This window comes from Euprymna scolopes, chromosome 11 (assembly GCF_053919585.1).
Source record: "Euprymna scolopes isolate OS-2025 chromosome 11, ASM5391958v1, whole genome shotgun sequence".
Taxonomy (NCBI): domain Eukaryota; kingdom Metazoa; phylum Mollusca; class Cephalopoda; order Sepiida; family Sepiolidae; genus Euprymna; species Euprymna scolopes.
The window spans coordinates 27,273,734-27,292,606 of record NC_136492.1 but is presented as its reverse complement, the minus strand read 5'-3'; the positions used below and the strand labels follow the sequence as shown (position 1 = coordinate 27,292,606).

The window sequence follows — 18,873 nt, the reverse complement described above, 5'->3', positions numbered from 1 at the left end:
ATTGAACCTTGATCACCCGCATGACAAATATCGAAATTCCACACCAAACGGACCATTAAAAGGGGGTGAACTGATCATTTCTCTCCTAGGGGGGCCCCCCAAAAAACCTGTCATTTTAATGTTAATATTACATAATCCAAAAACGCTTAGTCATGTCACGTGACGTGACGTCAACATCCAGTAATGGCGAACAAATGTAAACAAACACTTTGTTTTACCGATACTTTTGTAATTTCTCTTCTGCTTTGTTCTAGAGATTATTAAACTCCATGACAATGTCTCCAACGTAATTAACTGGTTAAAAATAGTATTTATACAAGAGTTTTAACGAAAAATATCAGGAAAAAATGTACAGGAATAAAAAAAAATTCAGCTTTCAAAATATTCGTCGATAAAAAAACCGATCTTTATATTTACGCTAGCCATTTTGTATATTACCACGTGACCTGCTATCTCTTAAACTGGAGGAGGGGGGGATCCACTTGAATCCAACAAAACCAGTAATTTTTTTTTCTATTATATATACATCATTTTCTATAAAATTAAGTGTAGACTTTATAATTATAACAAAAAATGTTATTCATACTAAAAAAAAAAAACGCTTAGTCATGTCACGTGACGTGACGTCAACATCCACTAATGGCGAACAATTGTACCTATTTACTATGCCTCCCCACGGGACAGAGTTAGACACCAGGGTCGTTTTTTAACGTGGAGAAAAGGTACAAAAATAAAAATTGTCTCAGTCGTGGAGGATTTCTCCTCCACCGAAAGAGAACAAGAAATAGAAGTGCAGCATCTGAAGAACAGATACTACACTTTGATCTTGACCAAAAGGCCAAGAATGCGAACAATTGTAAATAACAACTTTTTTCACAAAACCAACACCGTCTTTCTTTTTTTTCTCTCTCTCACCCACTTACTCTTCCCTCTCTCTCACCCTCTTTCTCTTGACGTCACACCACTGTAAAACTGTGGGGGGGGGGAACACATTCCCAGGCATTATCTCCTATAGATGCACATTTTATTAGAAATTCAGCTTTCAAAATATTAGACGATAATAAAAATATAAAACCAACACCCTCTTTCTCTTTTCTCTCTCTCTCACCAACTTACTCTTCTCTCTCTCTCACCCTCTTTCTCTTGACCTCCTACTACTGTTAAACTGTGTGTGTGTGTGTGGGGGGGAAGAGGCAGCTTGAAAACCAACAAAAACAGTGCACAGTTTCCCAAGCATTTGGGGTGGGAAGGGGGGGAAGAAGCCGAGCGCACAGTTTCGTGTGAGAGAGAGAGAACAATTCTCAACCTATATACTCAACAAATTTTTTATCTACAGATTTGAAAGTTTGTATATAGGGTATTCAGACATATGGAAATATATCTAGCATAATCTATCTATTATATCTATAAAAGTGAAAATGTGTGTGTGTGTGAGGTAGCCAGAGAGAGAGAGAGAGAGAGAGAGAGAGAGAGACAACAATTCTCAACCTATATATTCAATACATTTTTTATCTACAGATTTGAAAATTTGTATATAGGGTATTCAGACATATGGAAATATATCTAGCATAATCTATCTATTATATCTATAAAAGTGAAAATGTGTGTGTGTGTGTGTGTGTGTGCGTAAGAGAGAGAGAGAACAATTCTCAACCTATATACTCAACGTATTTTTATCTACGGATTTTAAACTTTGTATATAGGGTATTCAGACATATAGAAATATATCTAGCATAATCTATACATTATATCTATAAAAGTGAGAATGTGAGTGTGTGAGAGAGAGAGAACAATTCTCAACCTATATATTCAACAAATTTTTTACCTACAGATTTGAAAATTTGTATATTGGGTATTCAGACATATGGAAATATATCTAGCATAATCGATCTATTATATCTATAAAAGTCAGAATGTTTGCGTGTGGTTGTGTGTGTAAGGTTGCGAGAGAGAGAGAGAGAACAATTCTCAACCTATCTATTCAATAAATTTGTTATCTACAGATTTGACCATTTGTATATAGGGTATTCAGACATATGGAAATATATCCAGCATAATCTATCTATTATATCCATAAAAGTGAGAATGTGTGCGTGAGAGAGAGAGAGAGAGAGAGAGAGAGAGAGAGAGAGAGAGAGAGTAAGTACAATTCTCACCCTATATATTCAACAAATTTTTTATCTACCGATTAGAAAATTTGTATATAGGGTATTCAGACATATGGAAATATATCTAGCATAATCTATCTATTATATCTAGAAAAGTGAGAATGTGTGTGAAAGAGAGAGAGAGAAGAGAGAGAGAGAGAACAATTCTCAACCTATATATTCAACTAATTTTCATGTACAGATCTGAAAATTTGTATACAGGGTATTCAGACATATGGAAATATATCTAGCATAATCTATTATATCTATAAAAGGTAGAATGTGTGTGTGTGTGTGTGAGTGAGTGAGTGAGTGAGTGAGTGAGAGAGAGAGAGAGAGAGAACAATTCTCAACCTATATACTCAACAAATTTTGTATCTACAGATTTGATAATTTGTATATAGGGTATTCAGACATAAGGAAATATATCTAGCATAATCTATCTATTATATCTATAAAAGTGAGAATGGGTGTGAAAGAGAGAGAGAGAGAACAATTCTCAACCTATATATTCAACAAATTCTATCTTTACAGATTTGAAAATTTGTATATAGGGTATTCAGACATTTGGAAATATATCTAGCATAATCTATTATATCTATAAAAGTGAGAATGTGTGTGTGAGAGAGAGAGAAAGAACAATTCTCAACCTATATACTCAACAAATTTTTTATCTACAGATTTAAAAATTTGTATATAGGGTATTCAGACATATAGAAATATATCTAGCATAACCTATCTATTATATCTATAAAATGACCATGTGTGTGTGTGTGAGAGAGAGAGAGAGAGTCAGAGAGAGAGAGAGAGAACAATTTTCAGCTTGTGTGTGTGTGAGAAAGAGAGAGAGAGAAAGAGAGGAAGGAAAATTCTCACCCTATATATTCAACAAATTTTTTATCTACATATTAGAAAATTTGGATATAGGGTATTCAGACGTATGGAAATATATCTAGCATAATCTATCTATTATATCTATAAAAGTGAGAATGTGTGTGTGAGAGAGAGAGAAAGAGAGAGAGAGAGAACAATTCTCAACCTATATATTCAACTAATTTTTTATCTACAGATTTGAAAATGTGTATATTGGGTATTCAGACATATGTAAATATATCTGGCATAATCTATGTATTATATCTATAAAAGTGTGAATGTGAGTGATGGAAAGAGCAAAAAATTCTCAACCTATATAACCTATAAAAGTGAGAATATGTGTGAGAGAGAGAGAGAGAGAGAACAATTCTCAACCTATATATTCCACACATTTTTGGGCACAGATTTGGAAATTTGTATATAGGGTAGGCAGACATATAGAAATATATCTAGCATAATCTATCTATTATATCTATAAAAGTGAGAACTTGTGTGTGTGTGTGTGTGTGTGAGAGAGAGAGAGAACAATTCTTAACCTACATACTCAACAAATTTTTTACCTACAGTTTAGAAAATTTGTATATAGGGTATTCAGACATATGGAAATATATCTAGCATAATCTATCTATTATAACTACAAAAGTTAGAATGTGTGTGTGAGAGAGAGAGAGAGAACAATTCTAAACCTATATATTCAACAAATTTTTTATCTACAGATTTGAAACTTTGTATATAGGGTATTCACACATATGGAAATATATCTAGCATAATCTATCTATTTTATCTATAAAAGTGAGAATGCGTGTGTGTGAGATAGCGAGAGAGAGAGAGAGAGAGAGAGAGAGAACAGTTCTCAACCTATACATTCAACAAATTTTTATATATAGGGTATTCAGAAATATCGAAATATATCTAGTATAATCTATTATATCTTTAAAAGTTAGAATGTGTGTGTGAGAGATAGAGAGAACAATTTTCAACCTATGCACTCTACAAATTTTTTATCTACAAATTAGAAAATTTGTATATAGGGTATTCACACATATGGAAATATATCTAGCATAATCTATCTATTATATCTATAAAAGTTAGAATGTGTGTGTGAGGTAGCCAGAGAGAGAGAGAGAGAGAGAGAGTAAGAACAATTTTCAACCTATATATTCAACAAATATTTGATCTACAGATTAGAAAATTTGTATATAGGGTATTCAGACATATGGAAATATATCTAGCATAATCTATCTATTATATCTCTAAAATTGAGAATGTGTGTGTGAGAGAGAGAGAGAGAGAACAATTTTCAACCTATATACTCAACAAATTTTTTTATCTACAGATTTGAAAATTTGTATATAGGGTATTCAGACATATGGAAATATATCTAGAGTAATCTATCTATTATATCTATAAAAGTGAGAATGCGTGTGTGTGTGAGAGAGAGTGACACAGAACAATTCTCAACCTATATATTCAACAAATTTTTTATGTACAGATCTGAAATATCACATTTGTATAGAAGTAGAAATCTTGATACCTACTCTGATACCTAATAAAAGAAAGGACACTCTTTAGGGCGGATTTTGATTATAACAAGTCACTAATTAGAAATTATAATAAACATTCTAATAATTTAAGAATTTTACCAAAATAAAATTGCATGGTAATCACCCAATTTCTGCCACAAAATTTTGATTGGCAGAACTCATAAACATAAAATATATATTTTCTAATTTCATCTTTTTTTTTTCTTTTTACATAATCTGGTTTGATGTTTTCCCAAATATTCAAATCACTATATTTTGCTGCTTAATATCAAATACAGCAACTGAGTTATTTTTATGCATCAAACAATTACATTTTCTCATTCATCCAAACTAATCACTGAACATCAATTTCATATTTTCTTCACTAAAATATTACTGTGCTTGATGTCATCAAGTGGAGCGGATCATTTTTTTTTCATTTGTTCACACATTTTTCCAATTTATATATATTTTAAAGATTCTTAGCCTATGTCATTGCATACCAATCTGTTTATTAAAAGTTAAGGTTCACTGTAAACACATATGTTACACCAAAATAAAAACGCTTCAGATAATGTCTTGATATTCAATTCAGTTTCTCACATGACATCTTATGAAGTTAGTAGAAATGTTACAGACTTTTGAATCTCAAACACTTTCAATACTGTGCACTGATATTTTCTTTTTTGCAATATAAGCACATTCATGATTTTTTTTACAAACGTTAAAAACTTTCACATTGTGTAGCAATATACTGAAACAATTATAAAAATATTTGTTTTTATTTTGAATGATGCAGGGCATCTGAAGAGAGATTTTTCTAACAAAATGAAAGTATAATTTTTAGCAATAGGTATCTAGGAAAAGGCCACTACATATGTTATAAGTTCCAAATTTCCACAACCTGGCAAATACTGGTACATGCTAGCAAATTTAGATTTGCAATTACAAAATATGATTCTAATTTTTTCCTTTGCTCTTTATTCTAACACTACACTAAGTTTACTGTGTTATTTCGCTACAGTTGATATTGTGTAGAACAATAAGAAAATCATAGTGAACAATGCATTCAACAAATTTCACACACATTTCTAGATACCTATATCTAATAAGTTCAAAAGAAAGGACACACTTAGGGAGGTATTTTGGTGGTCAAGTCACTAAAAAGAGATTAGCTGGTTTCCCGGCATAGCCCAGGATATAATAAAGATTGACTGAAATACATGTTCTAGCTGGTTTCTAGGCGTTGCCAGGGATGTAATATAGACACATTTACTTGTATATTACCTGTTCTCTTCTCCCTAAGGTAAAACAATTTCATATACATGCTGTAAATTACCTATGCTAGGGATAAAACATGAACAATATCAGTCCTAGGGTAGATAAAACAAATAATACATAGAGATGAAAGATTCCTCTCCCCTAAGAATCAAACATATGTTCAATATCTGCTTTTGTTTTTTCATTGTTTATACGGTCCCGAGCAACGCCGGGTAGCCCTGCTAGTCTATAATATAAAGGCCAAAAGTCTGTTTAAATGTATGTATGTATGTTTGCCTAAAACTTTCGACAAAAGCGACGGTTTTTCATGAGATAGATATCAATTTGAAGCTCGACCCTTCGAAAGACAAATACAGAAAAATTAGCCAAAAACATTAATTCCTTCATCCTCAACTGCACACTTTCATACAGGGAGGGTCGGGCTTTTTCGCTAGCATTTTTTGCAAGTCATTCAACCCTCGCTTCCATGACGTCGCATAAAAGGCATTATTTCGACTGCCCGTGACGCTACAATCACGGTGGGCACATCGGTAAGACAGTTTGCTTTTGTTTTGCTTTTTTTGTTGTTTGTTTTTTTTTGTTTTTTTCATGTCTTTTTCCTCTGGCGTGATACGGGTTCGAGCCTGCTTACTATTATTTTATTTTTTTTATTTTTTTTGCGCTCGTAATTTTTTTTTTTTTTTTTTTTTTTTTTTTTTGCTCAACCAACACCCTTACACACACCACTTTCTTTTCATCCTTCGCGTCACGGGTTCGAGCCTGCCTGCCTACTACAACTATTTTTGTTGTTGTTGTTAAACACACACCTCGAAACACCCGGGCAACGCCGGGCACCCAGGCTAGTCGTTAAATAAAGCTATGAGAAACCGCTTAGAACTACATAATGATGCAAGAAGTTATTTTTCAACTCAATAAAAACAATATCATAAATCTGTTGTATTAAAACAAAACTGAATATAGAGGGAGCAAAAATCATAGCACATAACACCAAGATGACGTACTACAAAAATACACAGGTCACATTGAGAGTCGGTACCCCTCGATCTATTTATAGAAGTCATGGTACACTGAACAACTATTTCCTCAGTGGCACGATTACTGCTACAGAGTCACAACTTTATATATGTGAAGGACAGAAGAGAAAATTAAATATAGAAGGAAATTATCAAAAAACGAGGGATTTACCGGTTTTGTTCAGCCTTTCCACTAAAGTCATGCAACCTGCTGATGTCACAGAATTGTAGAGGGAAATTAGGAACATCATCCCAAAGTGACTATTTTATATATTCTATTATATTTGAAGACGTGCAATTAAAACAGAGAATTTCTTGAGGGGAAATACAGTAAAGTAAGAGATAGTTATATTTTCTAAAATTTTATGTATTTACTAGCGGGGGGGGGAGGCTTTTCCCAGTCGTAAAATATGCTTAAATATGATATTTTAATCTGTCCAGATTTCGTATATATTATAGAGTTGTGATTTCAAAAGTGAAAAAAAAAAATGTATTTGGGTGCCATCAGCTACAATCGAAACCGAAAGCAAAACTGGTAACGTTACCAAAATGAACTAAGATTAATGTACAAACTGTATAATTACTTTTTCAACTTTGACCCATTTTTGACCCCTTAAAAACTATTTTAACCTGCTAAAAACCCATTAAAAAAGTCAGTAAAAAATCCAATCTTTGAGGCCCCTAGCGCCATTCTGCGACTATTAGTTTCAGATGGGATAGAGTTTGAAAATACAGAGACAGACAGACAAACTTATAGCCTTTTATATATTAGATAATTAAAATTTGAAATTTAAGTGAAAACAGAAAAAAAAGGGTTGGATCTCTTCACATACACCTCTGAACTCTCAACTCGCCACACCAATTCTTAGCGTTGTGCACCCTAATCCTGACAATGAAACAAGATAACGTCAAAAAAACAAAAAAAAACATAAAATTCCTCTTTTTCTGCTGCCATCCAGTACCATCGCATTTCTATTATTTTTGTATGGGAAGGGTTCCAGGTTTGTATGCCAGTGCTTCTCAACAGAGGGCACTCGCAACACTGTTATCACACCTTCTCTGATCTCATGATGACATAGGTGGCATCCTGGCAGCAGTCGTTTTTGCTGGGTACTCCTTCACAAAAGTGGGGTTCCTCAGAAGTGTTGGCTTCCTCAGGAGCATGCGCTTCAACATCTACCTCGTAAAAATCATCCGACTGTTTCGTCATTGTATACCAAATTCTCTGAACCACTCTTTGAAGATGTTATGCTGTCAAAGTCTGTCAGGAGTGCAGAGTTTCCATGTGTCAGGGCATCTCATCCACCAATATGGAATGTTCACTAATTATCTCTGTTTCGGTTAAATTTCCTTGCAGAGTGACTTTATAGTGCCTTCACTCGCATACAGTCTCCAGACTGTTAGGAACTGTACTCATGGCCTGGTGATGGCGGCATAACATCAACTCCTTTTACCTAGATTTTGTAATGGTGTTTTTTTTTGGGGGGGGTTACATAAGCATCACCACTTATCAAGGCCCAGGGGCCACTCGAGGATAAAGGCTAAAGAGTGTACAATAGTCAATTCGACAATATAGTAATTGTCAGTAATGGAAATTCAGTAAATTTGTTAACTAAAGTGGAACGGCTTATCAAGAACTTGTTTACATTGGACTTGAAGACAACCATATTGTAGTCAGCTTGAAAGCAGGAAAACGGAAGACAGTTCCACAGGCGTGCAGTTCTAAGAGTCTTCTGGGGTCTCATACCAGTAGATAGATCTTGGTATGGAACAATACATCCCGGCTGCGATTTATTTCACAGTATGGTAGCACTACTCTACTAATCAGTTCCTGACCAGGGCATATCTACAATGTAATTTCAAGTTCATGCCTCACTCATCTGTGAATTCCTTGCTGTGGAAGGCTTTGTCATTATCCATGAGTAGTTCCTACGGTAGGCCATGGTCACAAAAGACCACTTCCTGTTCACAAATTATGCTTGCTGGGTCTCTTTGTGCTGCCACCACACTGAAAGCCACCACAGGCCAAAATCTGTGATGATTGGGAAATGGTAAACACTGTAGTGTGTAATGTTCAGCATTAACCAATTGCTGCTCACCTCTAGCTTTCCCTTCTATCAGTGGCCTGGAACTGGATCTATCGATTGGCTTTCCACACACGTTTATATAGCCAACTTGACTGCTGCTTTTGTCATCACAGGGCAAACTTTTCTGGCGAAATAAGTGGTACGTCGCACTTCTGAATGGCTATGATCTGGGCAGCGTCAAGCTAAGTTATATGTACTGCACTATCCTTTTTCATGGTATTGAAACACTGCTGTGGTACGTGCATCAATTAGTCGGCCATGTCATGTCCACTGAGAGCTTGTATTCCTTTATCAGCTCCTTCGGTGTGCTTAGTCATCTTTTAATGAGAAGCTTGGTGTGAACTCGTGCTTTCTCGATGAGAGTGTCTGACACCCAGTTGTATGTACATGCAGAGTATGTCTTTATGTGCAACACCTACCAATGGAGTGCAAATTAATGCCCTCAACACGACATCCAGTTCAGCCAGATTAATATTCTGTGCATTGTTCTCAGGTCACAGCCAACAAGCATCTTTAAAGGCAGTTCCTGTGTCCTGGCATCGACTCATATGTTCAGTTCCCAGCCGTCCACACACCAGTCTCTGCAAGCAGGATCATTCCACTTCACTGAATCTATAATCTCACATATCATATGCCAGAGTAGGGCGTTTGATATTGTCGGCAGTAGGTGGTTGCTGCTGCTGCTGGGTTAGGCTACTGTCGGGAGTCGGGTAGACTGTTCTGTACTGCGGCTGCATGGCTGCTGTTGAACCTCACCGATCGGCGATCTAGCTGCTTCTGTGTATTTACTTGCTTCCCCACTGAGCAAATTAGGCACAAGGCCGTTTTTTAATGTGGAGAGATTGGGGAAATGGGGACCAGCTCCCCGGGGAGTAGGGGAGCTGGATAGTGACAATTGGTATGAAGGGTTTCCCCTACACTGACCAATAACTGATAGCTACAAGAGCAATTGTCTTATATGTGGGGTTTCTCTCACATATGGTCTTTGATTGCAGTATCTGACGGAACAGATACTACACTGGCGCCCGGCCGATTCTGACTGCTTATTGAAAAGCCCGCTGTATTTATACTCATCCGATGGACGTAGTTGTAAACAAATGGTTCCCGGTGTGAATCATCATTTTCGTTTTTGATTTTTATTTGTTTTTATGTTTTAATGTACTGTAGGGAGTTATCTGTTTGGGGGTATGTTTACTTGTTCGTATCAAATTGAAGCTGATAAAGTCGTGGGTGTATTCGAGTGGGAACTGTACTCTTACAGTATTCCATGGGATAATTATTTGTGTTGATGTATGTGCCGGATGAACGTCGGCTCTGGTGTTTATGCTCTGAATTGGATTCTTTTTTTTTTTTTTACGAGTTTTTTTTTTGGAGGGGGGGGGGTGAAACCGTGACACATATATACACACCCAAATGCATTTTTATGTGAAAATGAATTAACATCTATTTTATCAGTAAAAAGCGTTAATCAATCTGTTTTAACACAAATGTTAAAAGATTTTAAAACTGAACAATATAAAAATGAAATGCATTTTCTTCATCATATTTAGAAAAAATTATAAAATTAGACGAAAGATCGACGTTAATAAAAAAAGAAACAATTAAAAAAATAGCTATATAGTAGCTAAATATCTGTAAAAAAAAAAAAAAAAAAAAAAAAAACTTATTATTGACAGCATGACTTTTCCGGCAGATCTTACTCGCTAGTACTTCTGACATGACATCATTTTTCAGTGCAAGGGTCTGAATCTATATTTACGTAAGTTACGCTTTTTTTTTTTTCTTTTACACAGGCATCACCACATTATCAAGGCCAAGAGGCCACTCAAGGATAAGGGTTTAAAAGTGTACAGTAGAAATTGGAAAATATAGTAATCATTAGTAATGAAAATTCGGTAAATTTGATAACTTATATGGAACGGCTCATCAAGAACTTATTTACGTTAGACTTGAACACAACCATATTGTAGTCAGCCGGAAAGCAGGAAAACGGAACAGAGTTCCACAGGCGTGCAGTTCTAAGAAAGAAGCTTTGTTCATGGAATCTACGTTTAGGTTTAGGCACAGATAATGACAACAGCATATTCTTTTCGTTGTTTTACCTATCCGGCACAGTTAAACACAGTTAATCAACCGAGAAGCACATCACTCTACATAAATGCATATAAGATATCAATGGATACACACTCGAGATTCAAAACAATGAAAAGAATATTCTGTTGTCATAGCCTAATCATGACATAAGATCATATTAAAGAAGTCAGTAAAATCGTTCGCTTGAGTGCCAAATTAAATGGATGTGTTTTCGAACACTTTTTCCGTCCTTACGGAAGTGTAGTACGTAATTAACCCATTAGAGTTCATGATCTTTTTTTTAAGAACCAAAGAATAATTAATCACATTTTAGCTGCATTTTTATTTTTACAATCGAGTCATCACTTATTAAAGCCCAAAGGCCACTCAAGGATAAGGATTGATGAATGTAAGGTGGTTGCTTAGTATTCTTTAATGGTGTAGATTAGGTAGAATTTGGATTATTTAAGAAGCCGGCTCAACAAGAACTTGTTTACATTGGACTTGAAGGCTACCATATTGCAATCGGTAGGAAAGCAGGTCAATAGAACAGAGAGCCACATGCGAGCAGTTCTAGGAAAGAAGCTTTGTTAATGGAATCTTTGTTTAAAATTAGGTACAGATAGCAAGTGGGGAAAATTGTTGATAGTGGTTATAGCTAGTCGAGTGCTTTTTATGAATGTTTGGCAAGGGTGAGGGGCATAGAATGGAGCTTGGACAGGCACTTACAATGAACATAACGATAGAGTAGAGATAGGCTCGCAACATCTCTTCTGTGGAAAAGAGGTTGCAGAGAAGAGGGCATTACCTGTTAGGTTTCGAAGCCGGTTTTTAATTCAATCAAGGCAAGATAGGAAGCAACAGTATTCCATTATTAGGACGCATTTGGCTCTTATGCAGATAGAGAATTGCATCAGCAGTGAAATACCTACTGGAATGGTACAATAATCAAACCATTTGTCCAGCGATCTTGGCAACATCATAATAAATCAAAGATTGAAGTGTCTATCAGATATTACAGTTACTCTCTGGTGTATATCGGCAACACTTATGACAGTTTCAGTACACTCGCGCCAGGATCAAAGTGTAGTATCTGTTCCGGCAGATGCTGCAGGCTATGACTAGCAAAGACCAGATGTGGGGGCAACCCCACATGTCTGACCTTTAACCAGCTCCCATTTCCCACCTCTCGGGAGCTGGTCCCCTTTTTCCCTTCCCCCTCCCTTCACTCCTCACATTAAAAATCGGCCTTGTGCCTAATTTGCTCGGTGGGGGAGCAAATAAATACCATCTGTTCCGGCAGATACTGCAAAGCTAAGACTAGCAAAGACCAGCTATGACTAGCAAAGACCATATGTGGGGGTAACCCCACATATCTGAACTTGGTCAATGTAGGGATCACCCTACGACCACAGTTACTATCCAGCTCCCATTTCCCACCTCTCGGGAGCAGGATCCCCCTTTCCCTCCCCCCATCTCCACATTAAAAAACAGCCTTGTGCCTAATTTGCTCAGTGGGGAAGCAAATAAATAAACAGTTACTCTCTGGTGTATATCGGCAACACTTATGACAGTTTCAGTACACTCGCACCAGGATCAAAGTGTAGTATCTGTTCCGGCAGATACTGCAAGCAAAGACCGTATGTGGGGGTAACCCCACATATCAGACCTTGGTCAATGTAGGGGCAACCCTTCATACCAATTGTCACTATCCAGCTCCCATTTCCCACCCATCGGGAGCTGGTCCCCTTTTCCCTCCCTCTCTCTCCACATTAAAAAACGGCCTTGTGCCTAATTTGCTCAGTGGGGAAGCAAATAAATACAATCTGTTCTGCAGATGCTGCAAGCAAAGACCAGATGTGGGGGCAACCCCACATGTCTGACCTTTAACCAGCTCCCATTTCCCACCTCTCGGGAGCTGGTCCCCTTTTTCCCTTCCCCCTCCCTTCACTCCTCACATTAAAAATCGGCCTTGTGCCTAATTTGCTCGGTGGGGGAGCAAATAAATACCATCTGTTCTGACTGATGCTGCAAGCTATGACTAGCAAAGACCATATGTGGGGGTAACCCCACATATCTGAACTTGGTCAATGTAGGGATCACCCTACAGACCACAGTTACTATCCAGCTCCCATTTCCCACCTCTCGGGAGCTGGTCCCCCCCCCCTTTCCCTCCCCCCTCCCTCTCTCTCCACATAAAAAAACGGCCTTGTGCCTAATTTGCTCAGTGGGGAAGCAAATAAATTTTTTTTTTTTTTTTCAGTACACTGAAAATCTACATTCCATTTCATCTATTATTCAACTAGCAGGAATATCCGACATTGCCTGGGATTGAATGAGGATGAACAAATGTTCCACACTTCCAATACTTTTATTTTCATCGAAATCAGTGAAATTACCGATTTATCAATCAAATCAATTGCTTACCATCTCTAGTCAGGGACCTACCGCAGTCACCAGGAGGAAGCTTCACATGCCTCCCCACAGTGACTTAGTCCACAATACATTGCAGTTTATATTTCACTGTAGAGAATCTATTGTTAATTTTATAAAATCATTTTTATATAATAGCTTGAATTAAAGTTTAAATAGTAAAGACAAGTATCACGGTTCAGTTGTACTCTAAACAGAAATATTCATTCCAAACACGCTTGCCTTATTCAAAAACTTACTGTTGATTTTATAAACCAGGTTTTTTTGCTTGTGTGTTGATAAAGCTGTGCAAATGAACTTGTGATTTTAGGCTGTATGTGAGTGTTAACTTTGGTCCAAATTGGACTGTTCCTCCTTTAATCAGATTTTTTCGATTATCGATTTTCAATATTTATCTGCAGCATTCCAATATGCTATCTAAGAACAATCCCAGACACAAAGTGCATTTGTGTGAATTTTTTTTTTTTTTTTTAATCAGACAAACCATTTTGGAGTCCATAGAGAACAAACTCACTCACACACAAAATGCCTTAGACTTGCATTAAATTATATTTGTAAGCATTGGAAATAATCAAGATTTCATGAATTTCAGCTTTTTCTCAAGACTCCTTAGGCTTAAGCTTTAATCATTTTCTAGCATAACAATCATGTAATAAGTTTTGATCAAAATTGATATAAGGATTCTAGACGCAGGGTTTAGTATAATCATATCCTGATTTTAATCTTTGTAAAATTGTGAAAAATATTTAGAGAATTTATTTTACCCATCCTGGGACGGGTAGTGTTCGTGTTAGTACCTATTTACTATGCCTCCCCACGGGACAGAGTTAGACCCCAGGGTCGTTTTTTAACGTGGAGAAAAGGTACAAAAATAAAAAAATTGTCTCATTCGTGAAGGACTGATCCTCGACCGAAAGAGAACAAGAAATGGAAGTGCAGCATCTGAAGAACAGATACTACACTTTGATCTCAGCCCAATGGCCAGATATTTATTTGCTCCCCCACGGAGCAAATTAGGCACAAGGCCGATTTTTTATGTGAAGAGTGAAGGGGAAATGGGGACCAACTCCCCGGGGAGTAGGGGAGTTGGATAGTGACAATTGGTATGAAGGGTTGCCCCTACATTGACCAAGGTCTTATATGTGGGGTCGCCCTCACATATGGTCTTTGCTTGCAGCATCTGTCGGAACAGATACTACACTTTGATCTTGACCAAAAGGCCAAGTTGTTTCGTGTTAGTAGCTAAAAAATAAATTTTTAAATAAAACAACCTCAACATTTTTTTTTTTTTCATTTTAATTCCAAAAACTATTGAAGAAACAACAAAACACGTTTAGAAAACATAACAAGAACAAAACTTTAATCCAGCTTATACATAAGGCACACAAAAATAGGATAGGGTCACCAGGAGGTGTCCGGGGGGGGGGGGATGCCACAATTAGCGTATCAAAATATTTTATGTCAAAGATTTTTAATGTATCATACATAAATCGGGTTTGTATTACTATAGCCATAGATTCGAAAAAGTTGTCAAAAAACAAACATATAACAAATAAAAGTTATCAAAGGCCAGATAAGTTACTTTTCTACCGAACTGGATAATTTTTTTAGTGTTTTTATTCAATGCAACATTTTAGAAACTCACTCAATATGTTACCGTGACATGGATTTACATATATTCGGTGGGTTTCTAACAGTATTTTGTATAGTTTTTTTTATTTTTAACTCATTTTCCCAAACTTACCTTGTTCAAGAGAGAATTGGGCGCCATTTTGAATTTTCCAATACATCGGTAAACACTGTATGTTTTTCGAGCTGAATAAACATGTTACATTAAATAAAAGCACTAAAAAATTATCCAGTTAGGTAAAAAGTAACTTATCTTGCCTTTGATAACATTTATTTGTTATATATTTGTTTTTCGACAACTTTTTCGAATCTGTGTGTATAGTTGTACAAACCCCATAAATCATGCAAGGTGAGCAAAGAATGGTCGAAAAGAGAAAAATGTTTAACCTATTAGTGCAGATGCTCCTTTTATTCTGACCAGAAGGATAATTAATCATATTTAAGCAACATCCGTATATTTTTCAGAGATATTTTTAGTTTGTTATAAAGATTGGAGCATATTTAAAATGTTATAAGAACCGTCTGATGCACATTGGTAACACTTATATCTCAGTTATATTCTATCACAAGAATCTAGGGTGAAAAGATATTAGTTTTATTTATTATTAAACTAGCGGAGATAAGGGGCCACCCGGTTTTGCCCAGGCGTAAAATACGCTTAAATATAATATTTTAATTTGTCCATATTTTGTAGGTACTTGTGAAATATGGAGACAGGCAGAAAGACAGACCGACCGACAGACAACCGTTTTGAACACAGAATAAAAATAGAAAGATAATTTCAATGTTAAATAATAATAATTTTTTTTTAATGTTCAACTAGGTGTGCTGACCCGGCATTGCCCAGGATACAGTAAAGTTATATTTTAGTTCTTAGTTTGCATATTTTTAAACTTAAGATAGACAACTCCTACTATATGATACTTTATATTTAAAGTAAGTTACCTCCCTTGCTGACTTATATTTTTATGAGACTATGTATTAGATAAATAGTTTTTAGTAAGCCATACTTTAAAACCAACGCATTTTTTTTTTATCATAGCCGTATATTTATTGTTAGCCATATATTTTTTTTGCCTCAGTCTAGAAAGAATTCATTTGTGATTTCAAACGTTAAAAAAAAAAAAATATTTAGTTGCAATCAGCTAAAACCGAAACTGCAGCATTCAAAGCTGGTGACATTACAACTGTATCAACATGACACGCATATATAAACCGATTAAAAATTAAAAATAAACTAAGATGAATGTACGAAATGTATAACGATTTTTGCAATTTTTACTTATTTTTGATCCCTTAAAAACCAATTTTAACCGGCTAAAGGCCTATAAAAGAATGGCTCATAAAAGATCCAATCATTTGAGGCCCTTAGCACTGTTCTACAACTTTTAGTTTCGGAGGAGATGGAGTTTGAAAATATGGAGATGGACAGACAGTCATTTATATATTAGATAAATACTTTTTGGTAAGCAATACTTAAAAACCAACGCACATTTTTTTTTTTATTATTATTATATAATCATGATATCATCCCACCAAAATAACATACAAATCAGAGAAGAAAGATCTATTATTTAAAAGGAGAACTATATGTGTATATGTCCAGTTCAATATCCTAAGAATAACGGGTAGTTCCAAACAACTGCATTTTTCTCTTTGTTTTATACGGTTCTGGGCAACGCCAGGTATCCTTACTAGTTATAAATAAATTTAAACTTACGTCTTTTTTTTTTTTGTTTGTTTTTGTACAATTTCACTTTTTACACTTGTACTATTTCCAAAGTCATTCCATTAGTGTTCAATGGCCGACCCATTGGGGTTTAAAATCAAGCGAATAACTAACCATATTTCAGCAACATCTGTATAATTTTTTGCAGAGATATCTGTTATTAGTCACGAAGATTGAACTGCCATTCAAATATTACGCCGACTGTCTATTTACTTGCCTCTGCATAAGAGCAAAGTTAGAGACATAGTCGGTTTTTTTTTTTTTTTTGTTGCTTTTTTTTTAACATGGGGAAAATACAGCTCCTCAAAAAAAGGGGCATTCTGGATTGGAACAAAAATTAAAATTACCTCAGTCTAGAAAAAATTCGCTTCACTGACCAAAGACAGACTATTATAAGTATAGCATCATAACAGATACTACACTTTGTTCCGAATCTAAATGGAAAGGATGTAATAAGTGTCATCGATTTTTGAACACGAAATAAAAACAAAGATAATTTCAGTGTTAAATAATTTTTTTTATGTTCAACTAGCTGTGCTGACCCGGCGTTGCCCGGGATACAACAGAGTTATATTTTACTTTTTAGTTTGCAATATTTTAAAACTTAAGATAGACAACTCCTATTATATTCTTAAATTTAAAGTAAGTTATCTCCCTTGCTGACATTTTCATGAGACTACGTAACTCATTAGACTCCATGATTTTTTTTTTTTTTTTTTTTTTTTTTTTAAGAATGGAAGGATATTTCAGAAACAACTATTTTTTGGAGGTATCTATTAGGTTGGGGCAAAACTGTTTTTATATATAGTTGAACGTCAAAAAAAAATTAAATTAACGACATTTTTGCACCAACCTAATATAGTTAGCCATAAAGATTGGAGTGTCTTTCAAATATACCATCTTATATATATTTGCAACACTGATGCGTCAGTTTTCAGTAAACTATGAAAATTTACTCTTAGTTTTGTCTATTATTATAAAAAAAATGTTGGTAAGGTAACCAACCCAATTTTTGTTATATATCTATAAAAGTAAGAATCTGTGTGAAGACACTTCTCAACCTATATATTCAACGAAGTTTTGATCTACAGTCTTGAAATTTGGTATATAGGGTATCCAAACATGTGGAAAATTTTTAATCGGTTTTCATTCAGAAAAAAAGTTGCTAAAAGGTCAAAAATGAAAAATTGATATGTGGGGGGGGGGGGTCATCGGATTTTTATCTGTTTACCAACTATTTTATGAATATGCATGCGTGATCGTTCACATGACAGATTCCTTATGTTAATAAGTAGGCTCAAAAACACTTTTTAAAGATATGTCAAGCTGGCCTGGTGGTTATCGTACTTGACTCACTGTCTTAAGGTTTAGGTTTCAATTTCTGCTCAAGTATTTTTTTTGGTTTACTTACAAGAAGTGAACTATTTAGTAAAAACATAATACTCATATGCAAATGTCTCAGTTTTTGTATGAATTAAACATTTTACAACTAGGCAACGGCATGCTAGTATAGTATAAATAAACTAGCTATCATATCAAGTCAAATAAATCTCTGAAAGCGATTTTGCTCAAATAAAATATCATAGTTACAAATCACATTTGGAAATAAACTGAAGGAAACAATTGGAGCACTAATGGATTAAGGAAATGAATTTAACAAGCTTTTGTTTTTTTTAATAAACGAAAAAAAAAAAAAATTCAACAAATGAATCCCATACCTGAAAAATAATTTAAGTGAAAAACAAATAAAAATGTTAAACAATTAAAAACAATTCTTTTTTTAATAAAACAAAACCCAAATAAAAAATGAATTTTTAAGTATGGAATAACCCTCCCCTCCTCTTTTCCCTACGAAAAACTGTAGGCATGTAAAAAAAATATGAAAGCAAGGAACTCATTATTTAAGTATAAAAAAAATATCATTATGGATGAAATCTTGGAAATATATTTAAAATAAAATTTCTTTTGGCAGTTGTATCTAAAACAACTATTTGCCCCTGTTTATGAACAAGTTTTTATTTCTGTTAATTCTATTATCCATTCAATGAATCTGATGATGTCACAAAGACTAATATTCATTTTAAT

At 35.0% G+C, this 18,873-nt stretch overlaps 1 pseudogene; it reads right to left on the bottom strand.

The window, feature by feature from the left end:
• Positions 1-717: 717 nt before the first annotated feature.
• On the bottom strand, positions 718-851 carry LOC145288408 (U2 spliceosomal RNA; annotated as a pseudogene).
• Between the last annotated feature and the right edge of the window lie 18,022 nt (positions 852-18,873).